This window comes from Lissotriton helveticus, chromosome 7 (genome assembly GCF_964261635.1).
Source record: "Lissotriton helveticus chromosome 7, aLisHel1.1, whole genome shotgun sequence".
Taxonomy (NCBI): domain Eukaryota; kingdom Metazoa; phylum Chordata; class Amphibia; order Caudata; family Salamandridae; genus Lissotriton; species Lissotriton helveticus.
In genome coordinates this window covers 1,378,528,197-1,378,551,110 of record NC_136068.1, presented here as the reverse complement: position 1 = coordinate 1,378,551,110, position 22,914 = coordinate 1,378,528,197, and positions in this window count along the sequence as shown.

Below are 22,914 nucleotides of genomic sequence, written 5' to 3'. Positions count from 1 at the left end.
TGAGAGCCACCTGTAGATCTTTTTCAGCACTGGAACATGTGGACTCACAATGGTATTTGGGGGCTAATAGCTTTATCAATGTTTTTTGGCAACGCTGCATAATATTACTAAACATCAAACTGCTTTTTGCCCATTCTAATGCAGCATGGGCAAAAAAGGAAAGAAAAATGTGTCATTATGCTAGTGGCACTTACGTCTTTCTGTAGGCGTGTGCATAAGTGATGATGTATGTACATGCATGCATTCCCACACATGCACATGCCTACTGAATGAGGTGGGTGCCATGTTGTTTTGTTTACTGATCCATGATGGCCAACGCCACCTGGGATAGTAAATAAAAAAAATATTTTCAATTATGCTAAAGTGCATAGGAGTAACGGGAGCTGCACAGCATCAAATGGGAGCTGCTGAGACCCCCAAGAAATGTAAAACAACGTAAAAATAGATAATTAAAGACCCACGTGAGGGTGAGCAATGGAAAAGAGGGTGGGGGTATTAAAATATAAATAAGAGTAAAGCCGGTGGAGTGAGAATCAATAATGAAGGAGGGAGAAAGCGACACACACAGGCTAGAGCAAAATGGAGCATGGGTGAAGATTTTGTGGTAGAGAAGCTATTGAGGGAGAGTGTTGAAAAACACATGCACTCCCATTGAATGCCTAACAGAAAAAGAACAAAGTAGCTCCCTAAAAGGGAGCAATAGAAGGAGGCAAGTCAATCAATCAAAATGATGGTAAAGAGGCTATGCTCCAGGAGAGGGACAAACATAACAAGAGGAAGAAGGCAAGAGATCAAATCAGGAGCAAGCAAATGAGAGTGACAATAAAGCAAACAATTGTAAGCATTGGGTGGGCTTTAAGAAACCTGACAATTATGTTTTTTGTTGTGGTCCATTCTCCGTATTAATCCCTCTCGTCGATGTGCTTCTCTCCCCCTGCACTATCTGTGTGCACAGTGCTGCTCTCACCTGTGTGCTTCTCCCTTTGCACCCATGTTGTTCTCTCCCTTATGTGCATCACTGTCTGAATTCCTTTTCGCTCTAATTTTAGTGCACTTATTTTTCCTTACTCCCCACACCCGCAATGTCAACCCGCTCCTACCCTTATCCTCCACCCTTCCCCATAGTTTTTTAGGTCTCAGCCTGCGTAGGCTGCGCATGCGCAGACTCGCTGGCGAGATTTTATGATTTTAGGTGAGATTCAGTATCGGGCTTTAAGCCCCATCTTTCTTTCCCATTGGCCGTCGTCACTGTTTAGGCTAAACCGTGGCCGGCCATTGGGAAAGAGCTTGCAGTGATGTACTGTTTTCTCTTTTAGAGCCGTCCCACTTGGACGGGCTTCCCCGACTTACTGCTGGCGTAAAAGGTTTCTTATCTTCTTTATGGGTCCAAAGAGATGGCCCCATAAAGAAGATAATAAATCTTGTACGCCAGCAGGAAGTCCGGCCGAGCCCGTCCAAGTGGGGCGGCTCTAAAAGAGAAATGTGTACGTCGTTGTTTTCTTTCTATTTCTTTCATTTTAGAATAATCGCGGGACCCGCGCTTCACTTATAACAATTTAAAAGTAAAGCGCGGGTGCCGCGATTATACCAAAATGGAAGAAATAGATGTTTTATATATTTCTTTCATTTTCACAGAGGCAGAACTGTGGCCTAACAACTTCTGCCTGCGGTCAAAGTCAGGCAGTGGGAAGTGAGATCACACGCAGACTTCGCTCCAAGGTGTAAACCAGCTGCAGTGTATAAATGAAACCAGGAGCCAAGCCTAATTCACCCCCCAAAAATACATAAAATCACAAATTAGAAATACAATCTTGCGGTCGGACCGGACGTATGAGATGTAAAGCAGCAATTTCTCCAGACTTATTAAAGGTTATTTGGGGCAAACGCTAACACACACCCAATAAACAGACCCACTTTGTGAGTGTGGCTCATGTTCTACAAATGTGCCGCAGTACATTGCTGTCAAAATTAATCACGTTACACCAAATAAACATCCGTAGCTGTCAGTTGTGCGGCGTGAGCAGTAACACCGCGCCCCAGGGTGGAAAAGCATCTCTCCTGTAATTATGGATGTTTTGGAAATGGCATTTGCCATGCTTGCATCAGGGGCCCCAACACTATCACCAGTGCACGGCCTATTAATATACTGCCGCCGGGGGGATTTTTGCCTCATAACGTGCTTACTCTCTGCGCTTAACTTCAACGCATACGGATACACCCCCCGGCCGTCTGTTGTCCATACAGTGCACAGCGTTTTGCTGCAGTCACACGCTGGATGTTAACCGGTCCTGTCCAGTTGGCGTGCGCGCGATCATCTGCGGCGCGGCGGTGCCCTGTCCTCGTGAGGGCGGCGGGGGACACTGGGTCATCTCCAGCTCGCAGTGTGACCCAAAGGCAGGCGCCCCAGCGGTGCATTCCTCGAGTTCTTTCCACTCTTTCCTAGAATAAAAGCCCGCCGAAGTCCGAAGCCCCATTTTGTGTATGGAACATGGAAAGCTTTGTACTCGAAAATCTTTCTTTGCTCACTATTACTGTCCTCATTTGGTCACTTTATGCGGCCATTCAGCACACCCAGACAAATGGCTCTTTATTATGCCTAAATGGCATGCTCTGTGCGCTCTTGCTGCTGTTGTTTGTTTCCCAGCTGATCTGACACCTTTCAAAAACGTTGGTAAGTAATTTAAAAGTTTTTTTTTCACTTTTTACAACCGCGGGGTGAAGGGGGTAGACAAAAAAAACATCACGCCACAGAAGCGTACATTTTACATCATCATGGGTGTTTTTTCCACACAAGTTTACCCGTGCGTAAATTGCGTCCGCTCTGCCAGCCTTGAAATGATGCCTAATGCCATCTATGGAAGGGTTGCTGCTCGCTTTAGGTCACTGACCAGCTGCTGGAACTAGGGGGCAGGTTATCCTACGGGAGCACGGTCCCAACCCCAGTGTGACTCGTAGAAATGTTTTTTTCAAACGATCTTGACAGATCTCGAGTGCAAAATCTATTAACTTTGCCAATGCTTATCTTTTTCATTGCATCGCATTCCTAAACTATTTGTTCCCCAAAAGGTCTTTACTTATGTCTATAAGTGACATATGTTATCTGTATGTTTGAGATCTCTCCCGTCAATTACTCCATCATTCACTCATCAAAAAGGCGTCTGCCAAGTAGTGCTTGCTTGTTGCTGCTGCAATAATAATACGCCGTGTCCTGTGCGGAGCTTGCGAGGGAGAGTGATTGAGAATGGGGGAGCCTGCCAATACTTCTGTACGGGCTGGGGTTTCTATCTGGGAAGTGCTCCGACACTCAGCACCTGCTTGCTGGAGAGGCCATGGGAGGATTATCAGTGGTCTCACCCTTCCTCGTAGAGGTGCCAAGTCCATTTAAACATAAAGTACCAATTCAGCAAGTCTTGGAAGGCACAGGTGTGTAAACTAGGTTGGTCTCAGAACTGTAGGAGCCTCACCAAGACATCTTAAAAGAAGAGGACTCAATTGAATCTGGCTGCTCAGCATAAGATAACGTATGCACCCAATTTATCTTATGATCAATTTTGTTTTATAGGTTTTAGCCCCTTGTCTCCATCCTGTTTGGTATCACATCGCAAGAATGGTTGGGTTTATCCAGACATGCATTTGTGTAGTTTTATTTTGTGCTTTTTTCAATCTTAACAAGCATTTATTTTCTAGTCAGTACTTTTTCCAGACTCTATTTCCTAATTGAGTTGCTAGTTTGTACTGATTTTAGGTTCCCCCAGCCTTCCTCCTGCTGATCTTCACATTGTGTTCAATCGCAAATATGAAGGGTGAAACGAAGAAGGTTGGGAATCGTTGTTTTTTTACCGCATTGGTGGCGTAGCTCTGGCTCTAGCTTGTTAGGTAGCACAATCTGAGTGTTTCAAGACTAATAATGCAAAGTTGTATTCCAGATTAACTGCATTTCTGAACTATTAAGCCCACTTTGAAGAAGAGACTCATAGAATTGTTGCCACTTTTGTAAGTACAATAAATTATTGCACAGATAACAGGCAGTTTGATGTTCAATGGAGAAAAATTCTATTTCGCAGTTCTAAAGAAGTCATGTCAGATATGCCCCTTATACAGTGAGCTAGAGCTGGGCTAGTTAGTCGGTCAACTAAATAGTCAAATCTGCTTGGGTGATTAGCACCATTAACAAATCAAATAATCTCATAATAATAATAATAATAAATATTATTTTTTTTAAATCAACACTGAAGCTTAGCATATGTTGTTCTGTCATACTTATCCTATTGTAAATATCCTAAAAAAATGAAGGCGTTTTTACTATTCTGTGGGCCAGTAATACGTATTTTGAGTGAATATTAAAGTGAGCGCCATATACATTTGGCAATAACCGCACTAGAGACCAGGTGCCATATTGGCTTCCACTTCTCAATTTGGAAATTAGAAAGAAAAGTTAGTTAAAATGAGTGACATGTTTCCGTAAAATCTGTGATGGCACTCTGAAGTGTAACTGATGTATAGAATAATAAGAGTTTCTCCCTTGCATCAGGTTATTAGACCGAAAACAAGAAACACTTGGCACATTTACAGAATAGTTCACATTTCTCATGTGCAGACGAATTAAAGAGTATTGGACCACTTTGCATATTAAACGCCCTTAAGGCCAGCATGAAAGACCATTAATTTATTAATAACCCAGTCCACAACCGAATGGGAATAATACAATTAAGAATTAACCCAGGCCAGGGTCTTTTCCCTCGAGCCTTGCTGAGCAATGGCAAGTTGAGACATTTGCCAATCTAGTTAAATAATGAGTAAAACACAGTTCCTCTTAGAGAAGTTAAAACATGCCGATACCTGAAGAATTTGTGGCTTGTCCCAGGCCACGAGTATCCCATTGTAAGTATGTCTGCCTTTTCCAGATTTACATTTGGACAAGAAATCAACCCAAGTGCAAGTAAAAACCTAAATTTTGAGCTCTCCTAGACAAGTTGTGCAGAAGAAATAGATACGACTATGGGAGATGTCACTTTAAAATAATTTGTGGCAGACAAGTCCTTCTCCAAGAGAATTATGATTGTTCCTTTTTCCAGATGCTGGATTCCGAATCTTTCATACAACTAAAAGAATAAACAAATCTCTCTTGCCACTCTCTCCTTTCACCTAAAGTGGTTCAACGTCCGCTCTTTCACTCAAATATCGAAGTAAAACACACTATGGGTTGACAGAAACTGGGAAAAAAATCTTGCGAACAATCTGTGCAAGCCCCCTCACTCAAACTAACCACTTGAAGGGCGCCACGATGAGTTAAGAGAAGGAAGGGATGGATAAACATATCAAGTCTGTGCTACAACCAGTCACTGCTTCATATGACGTTATATTTTTGTATCCAGAAAAAAGTCTGCCTGGCACTGCATTGACTTTATGCACTTGCTTCTTTAATGAATAATCCAGCGTTTATCTGGAATAATGGGAAAGCCTTTTGGTCACCCTCTCCAAATGGGAAAACAAGAAAATAAGTTGCCCACACATTCAATGCAACCTAATCTATGCGCTCGATTCCCTGCTACGAAACCAATTAAGACAAGCATTTGCAATGCAATAGGTCTCGCCTTTGTGAGAGTTTGAGTGCCTTACATTTATGTGTTTTGAAAACCTGTAAGCGGTCCGTAAACACGCACTTTATACTAATAGCTGGCAGTAAAAGAGCCACAGTTACTGCCAGCCTTGCTTCTCGTAAGCAACGTCTCTAAGTACAAAGTGTGTGTTTACGCACCTCTTGCAGGTTTTCAAAACACATAAATAAAAGGCATTGTCATTTACAATGCCAATAGCTCAAACTCTTTCAAAGGCGAGGCGAGACCTATTGCATTGCAAATGCGTGTTTTATTTTTGTTTTAGGAGGGCCAGGCAGCAGATTGATCCCGGCTCTTCTGGTTTAGAAATAAAAGCACTTTGCACTTTTTAATTTTTATTATTTCTTTATTTAGGCACCCATCTATAACAAAATATTGTATTTTACACCATTTGCGGTCCATTCAAGGAGACACCATTCTTTGTCAGGTACTTTTAATACCGTAGACTGGCAAAGTGTCTGATCCTAGTGAAACCAGTACTACTGGAGCGTCCAAAAATGCATTCACTGAATTACCCAGGTAGATTAAGCGTTATTTGAGAAGAACCCTTTTAATAGTGAATATTGCTAATCTGTGTTTAACAGAATCTCTTTTAATGGCCATCTGTTCTCCATTCACACTATATGGTATCTGAAAGCCCGAAAGCAATAAGCCTCATTACCTTGGATTGCTGTCTTGCAGAACACCAATCCTTGGCCTAGCAGAGATGTTCGTTCCTATCACTGCATGGATGCTAAAACTAAACTCGACTTGGAAGCGCTAACGGCGGGAGAAAATAAATATTGTATCTGCACATGCACTCAAGGGTTACCGAGAGGGAAAGGTTGAAACCAAGCGGGCAGAGAAACTATTTACCCTGGAGCGCGTCCAGCTGCTAGACAAAATGGTTTGTAATTTTCCAGACTGACAACCCTTGACATCAGAATGAAGAGCATTTAAAGTACTTCAGCTAAATGGCTGCTAAGGTTTCTTCTTAAACTAACAAAAGTTCCTAAATATACCAGTTAAGGAAGAATGCATTACCTACCTTGTACACCCCGACCCCCAACTCAAGACCGTGCAGATGACTTCATTTCAAATGACATCGGTCCTGACAATGCTGATGACGTTCTTTGTGACCTCGCTCATCAGAGCTTGCCAGCCCTGTCCCTCGATGCCTATGGATAATCTTTCCATTTATGCTAACTGAAGGTATACATTATTGGAAAATATTTGAAAATACATTTCTGTTTAGTCACAAAAATCAAGATATTCTTATTTAGTTATTTATTTAAATCAATATTTTACACAGCACAAACTTGACCAATATAAAGTGTTAGATCACTGAACAGAAGAACTCTGCATGTTCTTTTAATAGGACGTTTTAAAGATTCTTTTTGAGCATTGCAATTGATAAGACCTGTCTTATTTGAGTTGGAGGTGAATGACAAGTTTTAGGGCCGTTCGGCCTAATTACAGCCTAAGTGTAGTTTCCTACTTGAAATTAGTTGTTTCAGTGGGAAGGTGTGACTTTCTTTCGACATACTGTTAGTTTTTGCTTCTGTGACTTAGACGAGTTCACATTCAGACTTTGAAAGTAATTGATGAAGTCTTGTAGATGCTTCAGGCGTCTAGAAGCCATCATTTTAGAGCGCAACCATTTTTGTATTTTCTAGGATCCTTTGAGTGGTTTGATAGTTTGCGAAGGACAGTTATTTTTATTTACATGAGTACAAATTTAAAGGAAGAAAACAGTTTACATCACAAAATAATTCACAAGCTATTTATGAAGCATATCAGCAACAGTGGATTGAATACTGGCGCACATAGTTTAGATGTGATGGTCCTTGTGTGTTCCACCACATTATTGCAGAATCCTTTATGAAAGCAAGAAATGGCCCGCACCACATATATCCCACAGTTTTCATAAAGATTAAGGCCGAGAACAAAGCGAGAGAAGAAATGATCAGAGAAGTTCAGTTGTTAAAATCCTTTCAGAGAGAAGATGGACGGGTGTTGGTGAACTATTTAAGACCCCCTACCTGGATGCGTCGGTTCTGATGCCTTCAAATCACATGGCACTGGGGTTCTGAATCCTACAGCTAGCCCTATATATTGAGCTGACAGAGCATGACACTGCGGGCCGCAAGCAGGAGTCATGTCTCCCATTCTCTATTGCTCTGATAATTAAAAGGAGAAGGAACAGCTTTTTCTGTAGTCTACACTGGATATGGCCAAGGCTTTTGGTATTAGCTGGAGATTGACTGTTGAAATGAATGCTTTCAATGTTTTGCTATTTTTTTGCTATTTTATTCTACCGCATCCACATTTTATTCACGGCAAATGCATAAAACATCTGGCATGGAAGCAAACGTGTACTTTTTAAGTACAAGTAGTTCAGAAGTCAGTGCTTTCCGGTAGAATCTTGCAACCAGTAGTTCGTGAGCTATTGTAGCTCTCCAGCTACCTTTGAGGAGCTTACCTGTGTGCAGCCCAGCTTAATATATTAGAAAGATTTTGCTTGGTTGAATTAGTAGACATAAAAATGAGATTATACAGCACTAATAATATTAGCAGCGCTCTATGCGTTTCATTGAACATAAGTAGCTCTCAGTACAGAAAAGGTTGTAAAACCTTAAAATACAGACAAAAGAGTACACAGCACATGACAGAGATAACTGTGTTGTATTGATATATTGTGGAGCCTTGTTGTGTGCAGGCTGGGACTTCTGCCCTTTTTTATTGCCAGAGAGAGAATGGTGAATTGACCAGAAGAAATAATATTACTGTCAGCTGTTTCCCAATCACATTTATTTCGTCAATGACATTTTATGAACTTTTTATCTGTGTGTGTATAGCTTATAATATTTTATCCTTTTATGGAAGAAATCATTACATACTTTGTGTGCTAATTATAAAAACAGAATACACTAACCCCCGTCTTACCCTTATTTCCCTATCCCTCCAACAAAACAAAAGCAGCATCTTTTGACATATGTGTCTGAAACACATCGGCCTGGGGCAATCCCCTCCTGTGTGGTCCACCACCATCTGAGCCTGATTCATCCAAAAGAACATTCCCAATGGCCTCTAGTGCATATGGAGAGTATTTCCTATCATCCGATCCAACTAGGGCTGATGCTCAACGGGGTGAAATGCCAGTCATAGATCAACCTGCGGTGTTCTTTATTCCTCAAAGGCAGCGTTCTCCAAAGTCGGTCCTGGAGGGTCGGATCCATGCCAGATTTTTTAAGATAACTACATTTATCTAAATGGGGATATGCTGAAAATCTCGCATGAATTCAGCCCTCCAGTACAGACTTTGGGGATAGAGGTCTTGGGTATGTCCCATCGGAGAAGCCCCAACTCTCTCTGTCTAATTTAGGAATTCAGGTATTTACCCCAATATGTCCAATGTTCTGTTTGAGTTGTACTTATTACTAACTTTTAAATGTTGGAAACTACCCCTTTTGAGATGGGGAGTTTGCCTATCATGTTTTCGGACAAGGTTTTATCTCTGATAGCGTATCCTTTAGCTCAGTTTGCATGTCTCAGTGTAGGAGATGTGCGTAAAGTAGTCTCTCAGTTTACTTTAAGCTGAATGTCGCTTTGCATTGATTGAAGGATCGTGTTGCCGCCCTCTGAAAAAGGTAACATATTATCCAGCAGCTGCCCTCTTTCCATTTATGAATTAGGGTTACAGTGTATAGGGAGGGGCAAGTAGTAAATTTACATTTTCCAGGTAGCAGGTCCCAAATGTAAAGTGGCATTGATAGATGCATTTTGTGGCCTTCTTGTTTTCAAAACTAGATAAGATCCCACAGGGGTCTCTCATCTATTTCATGGCCAATAAAATCCCATATCTTATTCATTTCAGATTTAGACCATTATGTAATAACTCTAAGTTGTGAAGCCTAGTAATATTCTTTAAAATATGTCAGTGCAATGGCTCCGTCCTCCCTAGATTGTTGCAGTAGCTGTAGGGGTACCTGTTTTTTATATTAATTATTTAATTAATTAATTAATTAATTATATAAAAAAATCCCTTTAATATTAATTTGTCCACCGATCAGTATAATTGTTAAAAAAAATGTGTGCTTTACCTTTATTGAGCGGGCTTAGAACACATATACTACCCTCGGAGGATATTATTTTTAATCACAAATATTCCCCAAATGCATTAGATTCAGGCACTTTTTTAGATAATTTTTAACCTGAAGTTGGAGGCGGATTTAGTTTGCTGTGCAGAGCTGATCATCGCAAGTATTAATTTGTATCCCTAAATACACAAAAAAGATCTATGATGTCCCTAGAGCATGTATCTAATGGATTACTACGTTGGTCCAAAAGATACTATGCATCCACCATAGGACTTGCCTGTTTTTTGGATCAACCTCACAACCACAAAAGTATGAACTTACTCATATCGAAGGGACTAACAATAAGGTATTTAGATTAATGGTAGTAGCAATTTGTAAACACAATACCTAAACACAATTCTAACAAAACAGTAAGTGTACGTGTAAAAATGTCTGTGGCAAGAGTGTGGTTACAAAATTAAAACATATATGTTTATTCTGTTTCATACAATTCAATTATTGTGCAATAACAATTACATATAGACATTTAAAAAATCAATACATATAAAAACAGATTTGTTAAAAGCCAAGATTACACATCCATATGTTAAAATTGTTCAAGAAAACAAATGTCGACGCAGCGTTTCGGTGTTGATAATAGGCACCTTCTTCAGGACTGTTTCTCTATAAAGACACACACAATTACCAATCAGACAACATTACAATTTAAAGTTTTCTACAAGTACCTAAACTTGACATGTTCTTTCTATCTAGAAACATCTATGGTTCCATTAATTTCTATATATTCATTGTTATGTAAAATACCATTTAACTAGTTTACATAATACATTTAGACCTTTACACTTTTCGCCCCTATATTTTCAGTTCATAGTGTGGTTGTATGTAGTTCCCTCCTCTGTCACCTAGTCACAGAATCCTATATTCTGTTACTTGGAGAGACACAGTAACATAAAGTTGCTACGTCTCTTACCTTAGTTATCAATGTTCTGGGTTTATTAGGAGACACTTTGCAATATCGCGTCTTCATCTTAATATGCTCAGTTGAGAGTATACCAGCACCAATACGTCTACGTGGTATAGTGAGTTCAATTTCTAAATAAGATAATCAAGAAAGAAATTATTAACACTATGGGTAACCTTGCATCTTGATTTTAGGTACTCTCTAATATAAAAGAACAAATAACAACAGTACCTGTATATTTATAAATTTAAAAAGTACACCGCCATGGAGGAGCCACCAATCTAAGTTCAGGTGCTGTATATCTATGAAAGACACGATGTAAAAATAACTCAATCGTTCTGTAATACTGTATTCTGTCTTTATTGTTTGCGCAAGAGCTGGTATACACTCACCACCTATTTCCTGTCACTTCGAAAAATCGCTGTAGCCGGGCCCGAAATGCTATTTTACCACGGCGTTCTTAAAATCAAGGGTTGTCCTCAGGATTTAAAACGCGATCTGTAGTGTGAGAAATGTATTTTAAAGGTATTATTATACTTTGCGTTATCATTGTATAAAGTGCGCAAAGGCTTCATTCTCATATTTATAGCCTACTTATTAATGTATAAATTTAGATAGCATTTACCCTAATAAGTATTAATGGAGCTTCAAATAGCTCCCATTATTCGTCCTACACATTGCCATAAAGCTCAGTGTAGTGTCATATCAATCGAAGATAATCATTCATATAATGAACACACCCATTCATTGTGCTCAGTGACTGTAACCGCACTCGCTAGAGTAGCACGAAGTTGTGCCTAAACATTACTCACCATTTACCTGCCCAAATAAACGTGTTCCTGCCTGCTCTATAGTGCTACGTTAAGCATTTTCCACAGACGCCATCACTATTTGTTTGTGGATTGCGAGAACAATTATTTAAAACAACCATTCCCAGGGCTTTAATTATTTACTTTGTATCCATTGCCTAGCGCACTGGCTTCGTATTAACCGGCAACAGTCAGCATTATTAATGTGTTGCAACCCTATTCTAATTTCACGGCTTGTCCCATACTATACCAAAACAACATTAGAGTCCCTCTTACCAATTAATATGTTGTCGGTCTCCCTGCTTCTCACAGGGCAGCGTCTCTGGGTTTCTGTTTCAATAAAAGAGAGTGTTCGCTCCATTCCCTGTTTAAATAGTAGGACGCACGGCATTGGTCACTCCTTAACCCTCATTTGATTGGTTAATATCGATCACACGGCAAACCTTGATGTTGCTTTTTTTTTTTTTTTAAAGTTGTTAAGCAAGTCCTGATCTTCAATAAACTTTATCTCACATACGCTGATGAGCACGTTTGAAACGAACAATCGCAATACTGCAATTTGTCCAGATATTCGTAATAGTGTGTTTGACGGCAGGTTGTCCTAACAATGCACATCAATGGCAATGTTATTACCATATTGTTATATTTAATTCTAAATGCATGTGTAGGACAAGAGATGCCTACACATAGACAGGATGCAGCATTACTATACCCGGGAAATAAACTTGCTTATAGTGTAAAGGGAGCGTACAAAGCGAACAATACAATTAATCCAAATATATATGATAATCAAAATGGCGGCCGGTTGTCCTGGCACTGCACACGAATGGTAGTTTTATTACCATATTATCGTCTTTAACTGTACATGAATATATAAAACAAGAGATGGTCCATATCATATGTTTACCTATAAATGGACAGGGTGCAGCTCACTATCGCTTGTTAGTTAAACTTGCTGATGGTATTTAATTCTGTTATACAAAGACCATCTTTATTATGTGTTAAGCAAGTGACTTGTCTTGAAATTCTGATCTTATTTTGTTCTTTACAATATGCACACAAAGTACAACTTTGCTTCTATTCTCCTGCACAAGACTTATCTAACTAGTGATACTACAAGGGGGACAGATATCAGTCTACTATACGTTCCCAATCTTCCCTGCTGTTAAGACCATTTCTAACACTGTTGAATCTTGACATATAAAACGAATTTCGTAGCGCGCACTGCATCGCATGCAGTGTGCGCTACGAAATTCGTTTTATTATTTAAATTGTTTACTTACCTGTAATTATCCATATGCCGGTTTTTTGCACCCTCCACCCTGCCCCTCCCCCTCCCCGCCTCACTGCCCCTCCGTAACTCCCTCCACAGGCCACGGCTGCCCTAGAGTATATATAACTAGACTAGTCTGCATGGATCAGGTAGGGAATGACACGCTCCATCTTACTCGCAAGATTTTTAGAATAACACTTAAGGTCAGCACTTATAAGTGCTATTGGCCTGTAGGAGGCACATATCTGTGGGTACTTCCTCTGTCTGATAGATGAGAAATTGTTTGCATCCCAATTGTACCAGCTTCAAGAAACTATGGTGTTGGTATTTCTACCTCAGAAATCACCTCTCTGTTTATCGGTATGTCACTAAGAGCCTCGAAGGCAGAAATATTGCGATGATGGTATCATTCATGTTACACTAGCGACCAAAGTTTGGTTCCAGTTTACCTATTTATTAAAGATGACATTTTCATGCGGCCAGACAAAAAATACAAGGAAATTTGACCTTGGATTGGATAGCAAAATTTATAATGAAAACATGTACTACATCAGGATTTGATCGTAGAACAAGTTTTATTTCAATAAAATGTAATTACAAATGAAATAATTATGATTTAACAGTGCCCCTGCTCCTTCTACATATGATCCCTGAACTACATAAAACAGCCCAAAAAACTTTATACCCAATTCTCAAAGATACCTGCACAAATAAGCAAATTTAAGTATGTAAATGTCTAATTTTACAAGTGTACAGCCACATTTTGTGCTTATATAAAATATATGTACATTAATACATTAATATGCCGACACTTATGGGCTCTCCTATCTTTTTATGTATGGTAAGTCAGCACTCGTAAAGATACTGCTCGTAAATCCCTTAGTGAATAGCAAACAATCCCAAACATACATGCAGGTGTATGCTTACCTTTGTGACAAATGCACAATGCATGTGACAACATGTAGTTGTATTATGTGAGAAAAATGTGATCCAGAAAGTCAACTGTGGATCTTCCATAGCAAGAATAACTGCTTCAGCAGGAGAGCACTGACAAACATGAGGATTTGTGGGTATTCACAAAATGTGGGTAGGCATGTTCCACCCCTGGCTATGGTCTGAGATTTCCTCTTTTGAATGACAGGAGTGAATAGTTATTTCAGGTTGGAACATAGAGGAAATACCCCCACATGTGTGGCTATGTACTGGATAGGGTTTCTTCATAGGGAGGAAATATTATCCCTGAGTGGATAAAAGCATTACCAACCATTGGAAATGCCAACAGTTTCGCCTTTTGGCTTCGTCAGTGATTTGCAAAATGGAAAATAAAATGGGCCTGCAATAAAACATGACAGCATATGTTCTCATGTGTCATCAAGCAAACACAAAAACGTATCATAAAGCTACGGCAGACCTAGTGTGATAACATATGTGCACACTTTTATCACCACACATCAGTACATATACTTCATGATGCTGCAAAAGGCCTTTTTGAGAAATTATTCTTCCAAGGTGCTGATGACGATTTTGAAGCAGTAAAAAGTAAAAAGAATAATACTGGGTGGAAGCACCTTATTTAGAAAGTAGCAAAGCAATCATCGATCTTCACAGAAAGTGACATCACTGGATTTCTCATCACCCATCTGCACAGGAATTGGCATCACTCCACCCCCATCCTAGGACCTACTTAATGGTGGCCACAGCATGTTCACACAGTGGATGCGTGCAGCGGGTATGCCACTGGCGCATCTATCCACACCCAAAACTCACTGCATCTGCACCAACAGCAGCCAAGACTCTACTGGCCCCCACTCACACAATCCTTCACCCACCCACACAACACTCCACACTTGTATGCATGCTCCTCATACCCGCTTACTCACAAACCATGCCACAGAGGTATGAGACCTGCTGCACTAAAATGCCCCAGGCCCACTTTCCCTCACAGAAACCTGGATGAACCCTGTATCGACACCTGACATTGCCACAGCCATTCCCCGTCTACAAGTATGCCAGGCAAGACAGACTTCACAAGATAGAGACAGAATCACCACCATCCACAAGAACACCATCAGCTGGACCCTGTCCATGGACACACCATCCTCCAACATGGAAAACCTGTTGTTCAAGCTCCACGTCACAGCAAACTTCACCCTAAGTGGCACTCTGTTCTACAGACCACTATCACCACCCACCAGCCTCATCAACACCATCAAGGACTGTGTTGCACAACTTGCCCTTGACACTAGCAATTACATCCTACTCAGAACATTGAACTTCTATCTGGAAGACCTTGAAACTCTGGGCCTCACCCAAATAATAAAATGACCTTCATACATCAACGAGCCAGCACCAATCTCCTGGACTGACCACGCCCTCATCCAAGTCAGCATCCATGTCCCCATCTACCGGGTGGCCAGCAGAGCTGCCCATCACCCAAACAACGAACCTCTGGATTGTCATTGACAGCAAACTCAACATGACCGCCCAAGTCAACAGCCTAATGCTTCCATACCCTGAAGATGCATGGAAGCATTTTAAACTTACTCCCAATCAGCACCCGGAAAACTATCACACACCCTGGTCACAGGCAAGCTGGACTATAGGAACAGCCTCTATGCCGGGATCAACAGAAAACTCACCAGAAAGCTGTAGACCACTCAGAACTCTGCAGTCAGAATCACTCACAACCTCCCATGATACGCTCACATTCACAAACAAGCACAATTTGAACTCCCCGCCCACTCTTTCAAGGCACTTCATAATGCGGACCCAGCATGCGTCAACAATTGCACCTGTTTTCACCAACCTTCCAGACACCTCTGCTCGTCCCGACTCCTGTTTGCACAAATTCCACGCATAGGAAAAACAGATCTGGCGCCGCGGTACAGCCTACTTCTACATAGCTCCTAAAGCGTGGAATAACCTGCCACTACACATAAGAGCCTCCTCCTCACTTCTTGAATTCTGCAGGAGGCTCAAGATCTGGCTTTTTGAGTAGTACCAGTAGCCTCTAGGTTTAGCTAGACAGTAACCTGCTCTGTGTGTGCTACAAACCTGGATAAGACAAGATAAGAAAATGTAAGATAAGGCAAGATACTGTAAGGTGAGACGATAAGATAAGATAAGAAAATATAACATTAAATTGCAGCTACTGGGCCCTCCAAACAAGAAAAAAGAAATAAAAATTAAAAAATGCAATAGAAATGAATTTTATCGCCAAACATCGCCTGGAAATATCGCCGCCGTAGCGAGGTATTACCAATACCCCGCAAGGCGGCGATATTTCCCCCTATATGCGATAAAAGCATGCAGTTAAACTAGCGTGACGACGCTAACCCGACGCACGCTAACGTGAAAAAAATTCACGTTGGGCCTATCAGCGATGATTATCGCTAAACCAATAGGCCCAAGGCTACCATATAACGCGTTAGCGGGACGAAAAAATGCCCGCTAAACCGAAAATCGTTGCTAAGAATGGAAAATAATGAGAATGATGGTGAGCAGCCAGGGACAAGTGCAGAGGGCACAAACAACACCCAGGAAGGCCAGGCAGACACCCAGGGAAAAGGCAAGAGGAAGAGGAACCCAAAGTTCACTCCAGATGAGAACCAGGTACTGGTTAAAGAGGTGACGCGACACCAGCAGGAACTCTTTGTGAGTTCCACCGTCACCATGGCGAGGAAAAGGGACATATGGCAGGGCATCATGATCAAGGTCAATGCCGTGGGGGAGCGCAAGAGGACAGTGGACGAGTGTAAGAAGCGGTGGCACGATACGAAAAGCAAAACAAAAAAGAAACTGGGAGCAAACCTAAGGGCAGCAAGTGCGACGGGAGGCGGTGGACCAGCTCCACAGGAGGAGCTGGATGAGCTGGAGGAGCAGGTGGCGAATGTCATCAGTGAGGAGACTGTTGTAGGAGTCACAGGCCAGGATTCTGCTGTACTGGAAGTCACACAACAACACCAGGGTGAGTGTCAAAAAGGAACAGGTGGAAGTGGGTGGATGGCAGCCACGGCCGGTGGCAGGTGTAACTGCAGGGCGGTGACGTAGGGAGGGGGAGGTGCAGGGTGGGGGGTCATAAAGTATGGATTACGGACTTTGACAGGTAAGTAAACATATAAATTAATAAAACTATTTCTGTTGCGCGCACTGCATCGCATTTGGTGATGCAGTGCACACAACGAAATTCGTTAATTAATTTTTATATGTTTACTTACCTGTCAAAGTCCGTAATACATACATTACTACCCCCACCCTGCCCCTCCCCCTCCCTACGTCACCGCCCTGCAGTTACACCTACCACCGGCCGGGCTGGTGGATGGGCACAGTGGCACTCATGTACCATGCAAGTCATGACATTGCATACCCTCATGTACTGTACAACAAGTCCTGGAGAGCCCTGGTCATGCTGGCATAGGGACACATCACCAGGAGGATGAGGGCAGAAGTGTCGCTGTTGCACAGTTGGCTCATGATGTCGTCACTGGCGGACATGAGTTCTGGCAGGGTCCTGTGGACTTGTATGATTCAGGCCTGGGATGGGCACATGATGTTGTTATCTACCAGGTGTTGGGCCAGTTGCATGTTGAGCAATTCACAGTGATCGGCCCTGGAAACAGGAGCAGGGAAAAACGCTGGAAGCACATGAGGTCCTTGTGACCTGGCTTCAGCTAGTTGAGGAGGGTGTAGATTTAGTTGTGTTCCAAGCACCATGGAAATGTTGTTGTACTGTAGTCAGCTCAGATAGCAGCATCTGCCATGTTATATACGTGGTGTGGGAATAGGTGTGACAGGGAGCGTGAGTGGATGGAGTACATAACCTTGTGTATCTTGTTGCTGTTGACATTGGCCTGGGAGGTCAGGTGGCATGCGCTGCTGGTGTACACAGGGGAGGGGGGCCCTGGCATAGTTTGGGTGGGTGTCGTGTTGAAGCTGTCATGGATATCAGCGAGCTAGCAGTGGAAGAAGATGGCTAGTGAGTAGCACTGTTCTACTCAGGGAGTCATGTTGTTGGTGTTGGTGCTGGAGTCCGAAACATCCCTTACGATGCAGAAGAGACCCTTGCTCCCGTGTGTGTTGTCTTCCAGTTAGGCTTTCAAGGAGAAACCCTTGGCCAATCACAAGAGGTGGAGATGTATGTGTATGGCATCCCTGTGGTCTGCGTGGTTGTCTGGAGTGCATATGGTGACCAATATCCACTCCTGTTTCCGACATCCAACTCTGGATACACACCAGCACATTGGTGAAGGTGGCAGCTGGCCTGCTGGTGTGGGGGTTACAACGTTCCTTGAGTGGCATAAGTGTGTTGTCACAGTTGCACATACACTGCCTGAGGTGGCGGCCTGCAGCGTTGGAGTTGGTGGAGTTGTTGTGTGGCCTGTGGGTAAGGGTGGTGAGTAGCTGGTCTACAGTCACTCTCCTCCAGCAGTGGTGAGTTACCCGTGGTGTGTGGTGGTCTGTGGACTGTACATTGGAGGGGGAATGGATGCAGCACGGTACTGTCCTGTGGAAACAGGTGGTGTGTACCGAATTTACGTGGGTGCCTGTGTAGAAGGTGGTGTCCAATGTGTGACCAGCGGCGTGGGTGGGTGGGTGGGTGGGTGGGGTGATGAGTTGGCGGAGGCAGAGGTTGGCTAGTGTGGCCGACAGGGTTCTGGAGTTGGTGTTGTTATTGTTCCTGAGCTGGAATGTCAGCTCCACGAGGAGGATGTAGTCTGTGGAGGTGAGTGCATGGTTGCAGGCGACGTAGGTGAGGGATTAGCAGAATTGACAATGTGGTCTGGGGGTGCTGGACATGAGTGTACGTCTGAGGGTGGTATTGGGGTCGGTATGGATCTGGAAGTGGAGATGTGTGGCAGTGTTGAGGAATAAATCTGTGTGTGTGGTGAGCTTGAGGGTGGCAGTGGTGACCCTGAGGGTGGCAGTGGTGAACTAGAGTGTGGCACAGTTGAACCAGAGGGTGGTGTGAAGAACAAAATGGTGCCAGGTGTGAACCTCAGGGTGCTGTGAGGAACCAGAGGGTGGTGCAGCTACACTGCCTGGGAGACCTGTGTGTCTGAGCCCCGTGCAGCAGAACTGCCCCTGAGCCCTCCCAGTGTGATGATATTAATTAGCACAATTGCCGGTAAGCCCTCAGGGTGTGAGCACATATTGTGCCAAGGTACCCCCTGCCCCCAGTACATATATACATATAACGCACAGCACGATCATGTTCTTGCACCATGAAGTCATGTGGCTGGATACTCCATATCTGTGTAGGTGGTACCACCGTCAGTCCAGTCAAAATGTTAAGTCACAACGACCTACACAGCACCAATAAACATCTGTCCCCCTTGGCACAAGTATGTGCATGTACCATGTGTGCAGCACCTGCATGCCACTGCACCCTACTGCCCAGCGCCAGCATAGTCCTGTATGGTGCATTTAAGTATGAGATGGGATATTGTCCAGCAGCAGCTGCATGCGCATGAACACACTGAGCAGGATCAGAATGGCTAGGTACCAACACGCGCAGCAGAGCAATCTTGGACATCCGAAGGATTCTGGGGTCCAGACCAAATTTATATTAGCATCCATTACTTTCCCAAGCGCCATCCCTGTGAAGCTCCTGTGACAAGGTGCCTGCACTCTCCGCACCTGATGCTCTGCTTGGTCTCTGACCCCTCCTAAACAAGATGCATGTGACCTCCCATAGAAGCTCTCCCTGTTTGGCAAACTCCACCACACACTAGCAGTATGAAACATCTTGTCGGCCGTCCCCACTATAACGTCCAGTTCACTAAAGGGACCTCGTTGCATTATGGTGTGCTGCCAAAGTGACAGCCACATGTGGGCACATATTTTATCAAATAGCTACACAAGTACGCCAGCAAATTTGCTAACATGTGGACTGTCTTGCCATCTAGTGCTAAATAGCAGATTGCTAAGTAGCAGATTTGGCCCATACACAATTAATTCTATGTAATCTGTCAACCATGCAAGTCAACAGATACCACAGCTAAGGTTTACTTAACACTATACATGCATCCCAGTAACCAGTTGCATCCAAAGTCACACATACAGGGATCACAACACTGATGACCTGAAAAACATACTATGTGTGAAGACACACACTCAGCAACCAACCTGACACCAATGCAAGTAGTAACAAATTCTAAAATATTTATTTTATAACAAATTACCTATCTAAAACTACACTAAACACTAAAACTAACACTATATCTAAAATCCCTACACACATATAAAACTAAACTACACATGTAATACTACCTAAACCCTACTACACAAACTAAAAAACTACATCAACCCCCCACCCAAAGAGAAAATAAACTTACCCCCAACACTATCTTAACCTAACAACATCTCACTACACTAAAGTAACTATACATAATCTAACACTAATCTACATCAAAATACTAAAATACAACTATCTACAACAAAACAAGTCATAACAAGGAGGGAAGGCAGAAGAGGGGTGTGGGGCAGAAGAAGTCCAGCTTTATGGAATGCCTAGTTTATGTGCAATTTCATTTACCCGCCGGCTCAGGTTAAGATAATCATTCCTCAGATCCAGGAGCAAGTTGTTGTTCCTGCCCAGCTCCATGAGGATGTTGTTCAGAGTGTCTGTCATTGGCCCCAGATCCTGGCTTGGAGTGGCCAGGGCTGGTCCCTGGCTGGGTGCAGCTTGACCCGGCCCTGGCTGCTTGTACCTGGAGTAGCTGCTGTGGATTGGACCGGAACAGGTGAGACCACTGTGTCTGTGTGCCTGACTCGGCCAGCCTTGCCAGCAGCCTTGGAGCTCTTAGCTGTTGTCTTGTCCCCCACAATCTCTGGCATTGCGCGCCAGGTCCCATCCTGTCGAGCTGCCGCGTATTTACGTGCCATGGCTCGGTAACCCTTCTTCACCCGGCGGATGTGAACCCACCGTTCCTTGGCCACATTGAACGCATGGGTCTCCTCTGCATTCATGTTGTCTGGAAAAAAATGGAAATGTCAATCCCAAAACAAGGACACTGGGTCATTTGCCTATCATCATATTACTTGGCACTAATCACATACCACATGGGAGGCAACACACATGTGACATCCTGTAATGTCTCAAAGTGACCTGACCACATCATTGACAAGCCCTACTTTCCACAACACAGGCCCTGGAACGTGACATGACAGGCCATGGCAGGTGTGACGTAATGAACAAATAGATGCCAAATGAGACAGTGATAACATGTCACCATTGTGCATCCTGAGAGTGTGCAAGTAGTCCAATTAACATCAGTAGTGTGGCACTACCCCTCCATGGGCAGCACCACCCTCATCTGACCCAGTGACACACTGCTGCTACTGCTGTACATTGCACATGTGCAGACATGTGTGTCTATCTGAAAATCTGTACAGTTCATGTAGTCACTGACAAGACTGGCACCCTTTTACATGGTTGCCAGTGTGGCTGTATGTATATGCCAATGGCAAGTGAATAGAAGCTCAGCCTACATGCACGGGAAGAAGACCGGGACACCCCTACCAACAAGAGGTGTCAAGAATATCAAGAAAGTTCTCCACAATATTGCAGCGTACATCGGCAGGAAACAGATGCAAAACACGCTATGAAATCCTTGACAATATGCACCTGAGAAATCACATAGCTGTCCTGGTCATGGGGTTAAGGATCTGTCCTAAGTCCAATGCTGTTCAATGTATACTTGAGCCTGTTGGGCAAAGTTGGGAAATAGTACGGCTCATCTAAGCGTATTGTATGCTGGCAATAACCAGTAACTGAGTACGTGTGGGACAAACAACACTGACACATGTCTCTGTTGTACAAACAGCATGTTTTACATTAGCAACTAGAAGGGCATCAACAAACTCTAACTAAACAGTTGTGAAACAGACATCATTCAGTTTGGCAGCCCTGAGGTATCTTGGTCACCTGAAAGGTGGCAGCTGGAACTGTGCTCCAGTCCCCCTTGCAAACATGTGATCTTAGACATACGAATAACAAAACTACGGGGCATATTACCAAGGGCATTATCGCCGCATTAGCGGGATTTTTTCCCGCTAATGCGGCGATAATTATCTCGCCCTATTACCAAGCTGTCGCTATCACCAGTTAGCGACAGCTTGTAGGCGATAGCGGGCATTTAGGGGCCCACTTTGCATGTCAGCGATAATTATCGCTAATGACATGCTAAGTGGGCGTGCCAAGATGTTAGCGACTGAAAACAGTCGCTAACATCTCTAACTCCTATTAACAACTTTTGGAAATATTCGCGCTAAGCGCGAATATCTCCAAAAGCTAACGCCTGCTAAAAGCTGTTCTTAGCAATGTTATCCAATGGAAGGTGGATAACATGGCTAAGAGCATAGTCACGATAATGCATGAATATTGCTGATGTTGCAGCGAAATTCATGCATTTTGCTGGATTTTTACGGCTTTAGAGATAAACCTTGATCATATGAAGGTATCTCAGCCGTAAAAAACCTCGGTGCTCCGCGAAAATATTTTCCCGCTAACCAAGCTATAGCCATAATTATCGCAATTGCTTGGTAATATACCCCTACTTTCCCTGTCCTGGACAGAGGTCGTCTGCCAGGTAATTGCCACCTGCTACGGGTTCATGCGTAAAATATGGAATGTCTTCAAATGCCATCCTATTGAAGCAAGGAACCCTTTGCTGCAGGGCGTGCTCATCAGCCACACCGATGACAGCAATCCTCAGATTTCATTAGTAAATACAAAAATGTGTGTTAAACAGCAGACCCTGCTGAATCTGGCAGACACACTGACTCACAACCTGTCGCCTATAACCCCTTCCACACCTACATAGAAAATACACCACATGCTCATCATGCGGCAGAAAAGGCAGTGTAACAATCAGAGTTGCATTCATGACATCCTGTCTAACCCTGGACCTAAAGACCTCATAAAAGAGAAGAACTGGGATGGGCCAAATAGACCCCTTAGATCCTGGTATAAAACATTCATGACCCAGTCTTTTGTTAGACCCTCTCAACATGGCTACGCTAGGTAACTGCTCTTGCCCCTTGGCGGTGTAATGAACTTCCCCCTCAACCATTATCCATCTATCAACACAAACTCTCCTGTGAAAGTTGGTAAACTTGACTGTTCCCAATATGTGGTGCAACATTGCCTGGAACCTCTATGGCACAGTTTCAT